Here is a 12,448-nt window from a genome sequence, read left to right on the forward strand (position 1 = left end):
TCTATTGGAACTAACCGCTCACCCGGACAAGAGATGTCGTTATTAAGCAATCAATTTGATTGATTGCTTAATAACGACATTTCTTGTCCGGGTGAGCAATTGATTGCTTAATAACGACATCTCTTGTCCGGGTGAGCGGTTCAAATTGATTGCTTAATAACGACATCTCTTGTCCGGGTGAGCGGCTAGTTCCAATGGAATGTTGAAAGTTTCTCGATGAGGGCTACAGCATAGATGTCGCTAGTGTCGCTGCTTAAGTGACTAAATAAGAAACAAACAAGCTTAGATATGTGGTGCATAGGAGAAAATTCGTGTCTGTACCCCTGTCCAGTGTTAGTGTAGCGGTATAGCACGTGGCACGTAATGCCGAGGACCTGGGTTCGATTCCTAGCGCTGGTCTATTTTTCTGGTTTTTCTGTGCATCTATGTTTCAGTTTGTATTTTCGACAATAAATAGGTACATACTTAAATACGAGTACATATTAAACATCCAAGACCCGAGAACAAACATTCTTATTATACATACAAATATCTGCCCCGGCCGGGGACCGAACCCGGGACCTCAAGCTTCGTAGTCAGGTTCTCTAACCAAGTAACCACTGTCGTCCCACCACTTGCCGAACCATTTGCTGAATTATTCCATATCCAATAACAAACCGAAAATGTTAATATCAAATTTTTATACTTTGACACAGACTTTGACGACATCAATGTTGAACATTTTAATGAACTAAAATAATTTCCTTGCTTTTAGTTCATTGATATGGACCTCCGCAAAGTAACGCCTGATTCAATAAATTGTTGAACATTTTAACCAAATTAATAACTAAGATGACACAAATAATAGAAAAAATTGCTAAGGCTCACGATCAAACTCAGACTATGAGCTTATCAATAACAAAACACTTATTTTAGGTTTGGATTAAATTCAATTTTCATGTGATATCGCTTAGGTAGAAACTGAAATGTACATATATCTCCTCGAATAGTATTTAGTAATGTGTGTATCTATCTATAGGTATTAAATCAAAATACTTATATTAGTTTTTCATTGTCATTGAATAAATAAGTTTCTTTCTAGAACATGTTAAATAGAAAAATAAAAATAATAAAGAGTACCCTAGCCTCTTGTATCTCCAGTAAAATAAGTCAATAAATTAATGTATTGAACTTTCGCGATTTTCACTCATAGTCAAACATCATAAACGTCATAGTCTACTCGTGACCACGGCCACTGTAATGTTGCCGAAATGTCGAGGTAAATAAATATTACTCGTGTGTGTTAGCGTGATAAGTCCTGTGCGTATTTTGACTATAAGTCAATAAATTAACTGTGACAACCCTCGGTCATAAGACTTACTGCATGTCATCGCAATTGACCCACGGGAGCCAGATATTTTCCTTTACCGGGTAAATCCCTATAGCTCATAAAGCTATCTCAAAAAACATCGCTATACTGATAATTAATTATGAGTACAAATAAAGCCAATCACCTCCGCAAAACATCCATACTTACTAATATTATAAATACGAAAGTGTGTGTGTTTGTGTGTATGTTTGTCCGTTTTTCACGCCGTAACGGAGCGACGGATCGACGTGATTTTTGGCATAAAGATAGTTTATGGGCCCGAGAGTGACATAGGCTACTTTTATCCCGGAAAAATGCACAGTCTCCGAGGGAACAGCGCGCGATAATCGAATACCACGCGGGCGGGGCCGCGGGAAAAAGCTAGTATAATATAAGTGACCCATCAGTTTTGCTCGGCAGTGTAGTATTTGCAAATGTCATTCTATTATAATCCAACCAACTGTTGTTGCTTACTTAAAGGTTGCAAAAGTACCGTTAGTCGTTGAATATACCTGACAGTACCTGACGTTGAATATACCTGACGAATTCTTAAACTTAAGTTGCTAGTCAATCAAATTTTATTTTAGAGAAATCTCAACGTAAATCGTTCGCACGTAAGTATTTATTCCGAAAAGAAAATGGAAGAAGCCACATCTTCAAGTTTCTTTCTTCCATGGGCCGGCAATATACCAGCATTTCTCCGTTGTAATCGCTGTCCATGGGCGGTTGGCATCGCTCTCCATCAGGTGACTCGACTGCTCGTTGCCCCCTACCTCATAAAAAAAATGTTAGGTACCATCAGCCAAACATACGGTCTACCACCCTAAAGTTGATAATCGTTTGCATGTCATAAAACAATAATGCCAATAGACGTGTCTGTCAACTTGAAAGTTCGACTTTAGCGACACATTCATTTGATAGGAACTTGTTTAAAAATTGATAAACCACTTATTTGGCTGATGGTACCGCTGGGGGGACGAGGTGCAGAGAGATCATACGGATCTTGAGGTCGAGCTGGCAAGAACTGGCCCAAGATCACAAAGTATAGTGTAGTTTTGTGTCGAAGGCTAAGAACCACTTTGCAAAAAGACGGTTTAAGGAGATATGTACCTAATGCTGGCTTACTGTTGAATAGAGGAACTGATTTAGTACATGAATCAAAACTATTATAGTGTATAAAAACGTTGTTGAATTTACAGACACGGTTTTTCCTTTGATAAGCTCTGTTCTATCTGCGTGACCCATTCACCCCGAGAACGTGTCTTACTCCAGAGCGATACCACGACTCTACATATACATATATATACAGGGTGACTGGCAGATCGTGTGCCATATGATTAGGGTAGGTAAGTTTAATAGGGACACATGCAACATATTTTGGACCAATTAACAGTCCTCCCACCCACAGTGTTTTTTTATACATTTTTTAGTTTTATTTCAGTGTTTCCCAGAAGGTCACCACTTTGTTAACCTATCTTTTTTTAGAGTGACAGCATAAAAATATTTATGTAATTTTGATTGTGTGTGTTTGCATTAACAAAAACGTTTTATCTATCTATCTATTTATATGTTGTTTATCTCCAATGTATGCATATTCAATTGAAATTTTATTTTTATCGAAATAGTAAATAAATAAACAAATATGCAACAACAAAGTATGAAGGACCGAAAATAAAAATCGTGGGGTAAGTAAAGTAGAAACCCCTCACGTCTTTAAACGTCACAAAAACTTCTCCAGTTCCTGCATATTCTAACGGTATACCTATCTCATGCCTAGATTACTTTCAATTTCCCAAAAAAAATGTTTCTGTCTTAAATGGTGGTTTTACTCGGTCAATAGTATCAGCCAGTTCAATGGGATAAATGCATACGACAACACGCAAGTTGATAAAAAACGTATTTATATAAATAACTAGCTTTGGCCCGCGACTTCGTCCGCGTGGAATAGTAACTTTGGGAAGTATTTAAAATTTATTTAGGATCCCTATTTTGCCAATAATAGCACATATAAACTTCTACGGTTTACTGAAAATAATCTATTTTAAAACATTGCTAAGTATAGGTAAATACCTATAAACTATTTTTTTTTGTTCTTCCATCCATCCATCCATCCATCCATATTCTTTGGTAAAACATAAATATTTTGCGGGAAACCACATTTTACCAATACGACGTGTATTCTACCCTGTCAACATAAAAGGACTAAGTACTTAATTCTTCATAGTGAACTCTTGACACCTTACGTCCTTTATTGTAAATTAGGAGGGTAGGATTATAATTAAGACGCCATTTTTACTAAGCATAGCTACACATATTTCCGATAAATATACTTATAGTAATTTGTTTGAAATTCCTTAAGAACTTTCATCCCCATATTTTCAAGTAAACAGGTCGAAATTTGAAAGCGCCGGAACAAATGTTTTTTAGGGTTCCGTAGCTGAAAAGGAAAAAATGGAACCCTTATAGGATCACTTTGCTGTACGTCCGTCCGTCTGTCTGTCAACCCCTTTATCTCCTAAACGCGCGGAGTATCGGTATCGAGTTGAAATTGAAACCGTAAACTCAGGTCAATAGTCCCGAAAGCTGTGAAAAATCAAACTTCTAAGTCAAGGCAATCAAAAGCTACAGTCATTAAAAAGATATTTCCATGTAAATCGCCTTAACAGAAAAAGTTATAGGGTACTTCCAGAAAAATAATTGTTAATAATTGTATTTTTTTTCTATGTGTATCTGTTTTCTGTATCGCTTTACTATGTCTGGTGTACAATAAAGAGTCTTTGTATTGTAGGTATTGTAAATAAGAAAAATCTGAAAATTATAATTTTTCATGTCTGACTGTCTATGTCAATAAGCCATCTAAAATGACCCCACATTGCGAACATTTTGCTTGAGCTTACAAGGCTCTCTGCTCTCCGCTGCTGTTAGGATCTCCTCTACTAACATCACCTCTCGCAGGTAAAATTTTTTGAACAAATATCTATTTATCGCTTATCACGTGCCCAAATGCCAAGTTTCATAAAGAACCATCGATTTTATCTTCGACAATGACGATCTTTCATATAAACTTTCATCCCTATTTCACCCCCTCACAGGAAGAGTTTTAAAAAACGCGCGAATAAATATCTATTTATCTCTTATCACGTGCCGAAATGGCAAGTTTATCATCGATAATGACGACCTTCCATATAAATTTTCATTCCCTATTTCACCCCTCGCAGGTCGATTTTTAAAAAAAGCTCAAACAAATATCGATTTATTTCTTATTAAGTGCCTAAATGCCAAGTTTCATAGTTTTATCTTCGACAGCGACGAACTTCCACCTTATTAACTTGCATCCCCTATTTCCAACCCTTAAAGCCTCTTTTTTGCGATAAAAGATAGCCTATAGTCTTTCCTAAGGTCTATTCTATCTCTGTACCAAATTTCATCAAAATCGTTTCAGCGGTTTAGGCGTGAAAGCGTAACAGACAGACAGACAGACAGAGTTACTTTCGCATTTATAATATTAAGTATTCTTATTAAGTGCCTAAATGCCCAAGTTTCATGGTTTTATCTTCGACAGCGACGAACTTCCACCTTATTAACTTTCATCCCCTATTTCAACCCCTTAAAGCCTCCTTTTCGCGATAAAAGATAGCCTATGTTCGGAAAGAAGGTCTATTCTATCTCTGTACCAAATTTCATCAAAATCGGTTCAGCGGTTTAGGCGTGAAAGCGTAACAGACAGACAGACAGACAGACAGACAGACAGACAGACAGAGTTACTTTCGCATTTATAATATTAGTATGGATTATTTTAAATTTTGTTTAAATTAAATTATATTTCTTCACAATTGATACATTTGCGACATCTTTTTCGTATTTCTACAGTTGTTATTCTGAGTGTAACTTCTGGTCACATTATCGTGAACGCGTCATTAATTTTTGCGATCAAATGCTTTTGTTTGTTTATACTCTTTATTGTACAAAAATGAAATACAAAAAGGTTACAAAATAAGTACTTACAAATGCGCCCTGTTTTCTACTTCTGTCGCGTACACAAAGGCCTTTGGCCCTTCCCTAGACGTAGAAGTCAATTGGAGTTAGAGCCATTGAATAGGCCCATCTCTCCTAATCCATGCGTTTGGGAAGGCCATCTTCAAAAAAAAGATAGGTAAACAAAATGACTAACTTTTGGAAAACACCGGAATAAAATTAAAAATAATATTAAAAATGCAGTGGGCAATATTTTACAAGTGGCCCTACTCACCCTAATCATATGGCACACGATCTGCTAGACACCCTGTATATCCTATATTATCGCCGTCAGATAGATTATCAGAAAATATTGGAAGAGTCAACCAAAAAAAAATTTTCAAAGATGAAGCGCGACTAAGTTCGGGAGGGAGGGTCCGTGACGTCACCCAGTGCGATAAAGCGATAACGTCACCCAGACAGAACTAACTGTAACAGGCTATATCTTAATTTTTAGGGTTCCGTACTCAAAGGGTGCCAACGCGACCCTATTACGAGACTCCGCTGTCTATCTGTAATTCAGTCTGTCTACGTATTATTATCTCTTGAACCGTAATACGTAGACACTTGAAATTTTCACAGATTATGTATTACTGTTAATACTAAAATAAAATTAAATTAAAAATGAAAGGGGGTCATCGTACAAGAAACTTGTTTTTTCATCTTTTTTGTTGCTAGGTGTTGTTATTCGTTGCTAGGCAGGCAAGGCGACAACTGACAGTTGCTAGGGGCTAGTTGATTCGTTTAACTTTGGTAACCACGGGCAAAAAGTACAATCAACAAAAAAGCTTGTATTAGATTTTTTAACAAAAACTTATTACTGAACTGTTTTAAAACATTGTACGGAGGTACGGAACCCTTTATGTACGAGTCCGACTTTTTTCTTTAATTGACATAAGAAAAAATAATTTATCCAACATTATATTATCTGACAATCTAAAAACTCAAAGTCACTCAGAGGGCTATGGAGAAGGCTATGCTCGGGGTTTCTCTGCGGGATAGAATTAGAAATGATGATATCCGTAGTAGAACTAAGGTTACCGACATAGCCCGAAGAATTGCGAAACTGAAGTGGCAGTGGGCGGGGCACATTGCTCGCAGGACTGATGGCCGATGGGGTCAGAAGGTTCTCGAATCGCGTCCACGGACCGGAAGACGTGCTGTCGGTAGGCCTCCAACAAGATGGAGCGACGACTTGGTAAGATCGCGGGATCGCGGTGGATGCGGAAAGCACAAGACCGGTCTGAGTGGAGAGCCTTGGGGAGAGGCCTATGTCCAGCCAGTGGACGTCTTTCGGCTGAAATTAAGTTAGTATATAAAACATATTTGTTTGATTGATAGATCAGTATTCACTGAACATTCGATGGTTTCACTTGTTCTCCTATATCGCCTCTCTATATGGCGATCCTGCCAGTCCAACCATATTTAGGTGCGATGCTGGGCATTGAAATTTGCGCGTGTGACTAAGTGCATGTAGTCCTGAGCTGTTGAGAGATATTTTTTTTCGAAAATGTGCAATTCCAAATATCCATCACCGCAGGTGCAGAACGACGAAGTGATCACGCAAGTAGGGTACAAGAATGAGATTCGGAAGACAACCAACAATGTAGCTGATGACTGATTTAGTTAGACAAATCTTTACAGTAAAAAAACATCAGCCAAACTGTTTTACTAGATTGCTTATTTCAATTCTTTACGCTTGTTTCAATTTTTGCATAAATATTGGCCTATAATAGAGATTATTAAGTAATAAAAAAGTATATAACTGTCTGTTATGAGCAAGAATGTTCTGACAAACGATATTATGAATTCAAATATGTTCTTAGTAATAAAATTATTAATAAAAAAAATTATGACAACTGTCTGTTATGAGTTGCGATGGTAGTCATAAAATATTATGAAACGAAAAATTATGATATAAAAATTGATGACAAGTCATGATTATGAACGAATACAAATCGGTAGGTTTGGGGGGAGCTCCAGATAGTCCTGCAGAATTTAATTTAAAAATATTTATTAGTTTGACATTTGGAGACCTTATACATCTCCATTTCTTTACTTTAATAATTATTTTTAATTTTTGACATTTGGAGGCTTTTACACCTCTGAAGATTGTATAATTTAATTAATTAAATTAGTGTACTTTGACATTCTGAGACTATATACATCTCTGAATTACTTAGATTAGGAATTTTATTTATTATTAACTCAGGGACTTTCTACATCCCCTTGCTATATAGTAATTTTATTTTTAACTCAGGGACTTTATACATCCCCTTGCTATATTTAAGGCTGTATATTGTTAAGCTTATGGATTTTAAACTTGTATATTTTTAGTTTAATTTCTAGTCACAGGCTCGCGACGTCGAAGTTCCCAAGACGATCCCATAGAGCTTATAGGAACGGAAGCAATACCATGCCCTCGGTACCGCTCTGCTTTCAGAACATGACATGAGTTCGTGTGAGCTAACTTTGGGGCGGCAGACGTAAGCTTGCCTTCGGAATCCAAAAGCTTAATGGTTACTTGACCTGAAATGTTAATTTCAGAATTGAATTATTATTATTTTTTAATTTATGACGATGGAAGCAGTTTACACTTCCACTGAACGTAGATAATAGTTAGTGTTTAGTTTTGTAACTAAGGGACCTCATACATCCCTGTATTATTATTATTATTTTTTGTATTTTTTTTATTTAATTGAATACTGTAGTTTTTAAGTATTTTATTTGTAATTATTTTATGTTGAAAAAATTACTTTCTGCCAAGTTTCTTGCGGCGCATTCTTCTTGGCAATGATGGTCTTTCCGAAAGCGCTGGTAGTTTAAAAAATGACGTGTAAAAATGCCCATTGCGACCTATTTACTGAATAAATGATTTGAATTTGAATTTTGAATTTGAGTCAGATCTCTCTCCAGGCAAGTGCTATGCCTGGGGACCGAAGTCCGATGGAAGACCGTCGGAACTTGTATATATGCATCCGAGTCCGAGTTGAGAAACTTCGATAGCGCCATGTAGAGTAGAACATGGTTGGAGTTTCTATAGTTGGTCACTAGATGGCGCTAGGAACCGCTACAGTAGAATAAACATTCGGAGGATCGATTTTATGCGAGTCAATATGGACCCGTATTTTTTAGTATGTATTTCTGTATAGTATAGTCTATTCGTTGCTTAGTACCCTTATTACAAGCTTTGCTTAAATTAGTAGTTTAGGACTAGGTCAATTGGTGTCAATAAAATTGTCCCCTGATATTTATTTTGATTATTATTTTAAATAACTAAACTAATCGACACACTAGTTAGTTGGTCCACGTATACAAGCTTAAAAGAAGTGTGGGTATAAGTGTACCTTACAGTGTAAATGTAAATAATAATTTTGTAAGAGATACGAGTAAGTTTACCTGTTCAATGTAATATACCTACCCATACTCGTATCAGTTATTTAAGGCCTTTGTTCAGCAGTGGACGTCTTCCGGCTGATGATGATGATGATGATGATGAAAACTGTAGAGTCCTTATAAGTTGAAAACTTAAATATAGCCACGCCTGCCAGGACAGGAACATCAATAATCGTAGGGCAACAGGTCAATACAAAATCGTTCCGAAGATAAGACCAAAATAGTTCACTAGATTAAACAAACGTACGGTCCAACTTTAAAATCTAACAAAAGCTATCGAGTGCATACGTAGCTGCAATACAGTTACGTATAAATCCGCCTTCCATAATGAAATAATCGTTATAGAATATAGCATAATAATCCAATTGCGATGTCCCAATTTTTGACAACATATAATAAATCGAAAACCATTTGGAGAAATAGGCTTTGTGAAGCGTTTTCAGAAATCAGATTCCAAAAATGTGATAAACTGAATTAAATAAACAAAAATTAAGTAATGACCCTCATTTGACCCCTGCAGTGTCTCGTCACAAAGGCAGTTATAAAGCAGGTCTACACTCTTAAGCAAATTGTCAGTTTGAAATGTTGCTGTCCTGCTTATAATAGCAAAGAGTGACAAAGATAGAACTTTAATCACATGATGCGCACCCGGCTTTAAACAGTTGTCATTTATCGTAAAGTCCGAAATGTATACGAGTATTTCCAATGTATTTTTACAAATTAAATTATTAAATTACTACGTTACAAATAAATACAAAAAAAATTAAATATCAGATTTAAATAAAGATATCTATTTACTATCACACCATTTAACAAACATAGGAATAATCGAAGCTAAAAGAAGAGAAATAAATAGAACTATTTGTCATGGTTCATTTAGGACCCTAAACTGTGCTTGAATTATTGTCAAATTGTAATGCCACAGATTATGTTATGTACGACCTGATTTTTTCTAGGCAATGGAACGTGGCTGTCTCACTGTGACGTCATCCAGCGTATTTCGAAAAAAAAATATAAAAAATTAAATACTCATCTAAATTCAAAAACAATGAAAATGGTATCTTAAAATATCCTATTCTTTCCAAAAATAAAATGAAAACTATAGGTTTTTTTTTTTGGTGCATTCCAATTGGTTAAGATCTAGTTAAAATAGATGATCTAATTGTCGACTGCGTATCTTTACAGTAGATGATATTTTTAAATAGGTACTCGTTAGTAAATCAATATTTTTGTGTCAGGAGGTATCATCATCATCATCATAATATCAGCCATAGGACGTCCACTGTTGGAAATAGGCCTGCCCCATACACCTCCAGTTACCTCGGTTGGAAGCGGCTTGCATCCACCGTGAACCCGCGACGTAAGAAGGTACGAGTATATCAAGGGTCTATTGCAGGAACTATGCTTTTGTGAAACTAACTGAATGATTCGAACTATGATTGAAACTAATACTGCTCCTACTTACGAGTATATTATAAATGCAAAATTTTGCATGCTTGTGTGTACGCGGGTACTTGTAACAAACATTGTTACTCTTTCACATTTAAATTGGATGAAATTTGATATGCAGGTTATTGGATCTCTGAAATAACCCATAGCAATAGCATAGTACTTTTTAGCCTATTTTCACGGAATTTACAAAAGTAAAGTTCTAAAATCTTGACTGACTTAGAGACATGAAATTTCACTGACGCTTTTAATGCGACGCAAATGAAGACTGGGTACGTTGTATGTGACTTTTGGGAATTCTCATGAGAGTTATGTAAAATCACGAAATTTCAAATCCACTGATCCTAATGGAAATGATCCACGGGCAAATGCTGGTCCAGAATATTCATCGTAGACTAGGCACACAAAACAGTAGACCAAATCTGAAAAAAAAATCGTTTTATCGAGCACTATAGAATGGTCGCTCTCGTTTGAAAGTCTGCTCCGTTATCAGCAGCCCGTCCTCCGGGCGCGGAGGTTATCGCTCTCCCCTCCATCCTGGTGCCGCACGATGCCGATGCACCAGTAAAGCGAAAAATATACAACCAACAACACCATCTCAAAACAATACTTGGGCATTCTTGAGCTAGGTTGCGCGTTGGCTGAAATCGACGCGAGTGCGCTTGTGGCGAGCAGTTCAATTTTCGGACATAATTAGGTGGAAATGTTAAGCGGGAAGATCCTGTTTTGCGTGATTTTACTTGCTGGTAAGTTTGAATTGGTTGATTTGTTTTTGTAAACTTCAATGCTGTACTTACTGTTAACTTCGCTTTTTAAGTCTATTGGATCATAAATGAGACTAAAATTAGATTAAAATACGAAAAAATAATGGTGATAATTAAGCGTTGGTTATAATATCTTTTGTGTATTGCAATAAGTTCGACTTATTGAACAATTACTCTATGATTACAGAGAAGATACAGGTAAAGCATTATAAGAATAAGAATTAGGTGAACCATATAATACAATGGTCCAACAAGACTTTACCGCAGTTAATGGTAAACCTTTATTTTCTATCTCCATAAACGAGCCATTTTCCAATTCGACAATTAATTACGTAGGAATCAAAGTCAGTGGAAAGATACGTACTATCCTCGACTCTTTGTTTAGCAATGATATCATCGTAAACAAAGATGGCCTGGCTTTTGCAAATCTAGATAAACTATATTTCATTCCAGTGATAAACAAACTTCAAACGAACTTACTACTACATCTATTACTTCAATAATGTAGCTCTGCACACTAGCAGACTAAACGTGATCACTTCAAAAAAAAAAGGTTTGAATTCTTCCTATTAAGAGTTGCTGCTTTCAATAATCTTCTAGACTTCAGCGACAAAAGTTTCTAGGACCATAGTTGTGTTAATTTTGCGTGCATTAGACTAGACGGACTGGCGACTTGATCTGTAGGTTATCGGTCCCGCCCACCGACGCACGATATTATTACACGTGAGTAAGCGAACAGGCAGACTTCAAGACGACTAACTTAACAACTTTGTTGGTAATGAAAATGTTTTCAAAGATACCTTCGCTGAAAATTGTCTTCCCGCACTTGACGTATCACTGCGTAACGTTTTGTCACTGGAAAAGAAAAAGCCGAATATATTCCAAATAAAATGAAAACCGACCACTATTAAGTGGCTATCAATGATAGAATCTATCTAGATATCAGTAAGTACTTCTAACTATTCAAACAAGAAGTAAACGTTTTGGATAAAGACCTCTTTGTATTGTAGTGACCTCAGTAAGACCTATTCGTAGTAAGACACTATTCATCATTCCTTTATATATAGACGCCACGAAATAAATTACTTAGGCTAGTAATCAATTATACCCAAAACTATAAACAACTGACGATAAAAGGTAACGGGCCAATCACCATACAAAGGAAAGGGATCAAGCAATACCCATACGAGCAAGAAATGTGTTCTAAAACAACCCATTACAAAAATACACAGTAAGCTACATCATTGTCAATAACCAGCATAGCCAATGGTAATGTAAGTTTTTCTGCTAATCTAGACTCAGGATTACGGTGGGTATTTAATACTATTAGGTGTGCACACTTCCTTTACGTCTTTGGAAGCTCAAAGCTCAACACCATCAACAGTAACACTACTAACTCCCGCAAATCATCATAAACTGCCTGAAATATTGCTGTTCCATATTAATGATTATCTAAAATAATGAACATTCAACCAAC

The sequence above is a fragment of the Choristoneura fumiferana genome, chromosome 16 (genome assembly GCF_025370935.1).
Source record: "Choristoneura fumiferana chromosome 16, NRCan_CFum_1, whole genome shotgun sequence".
Taxonomy (NCBI): domain Eukaryota; kingdom Metazoa; phylum Arthropoda; class Insecta; order Lepidoptera; family Tortricidae; genus Choristoneura; species Choristoneura fumiferana.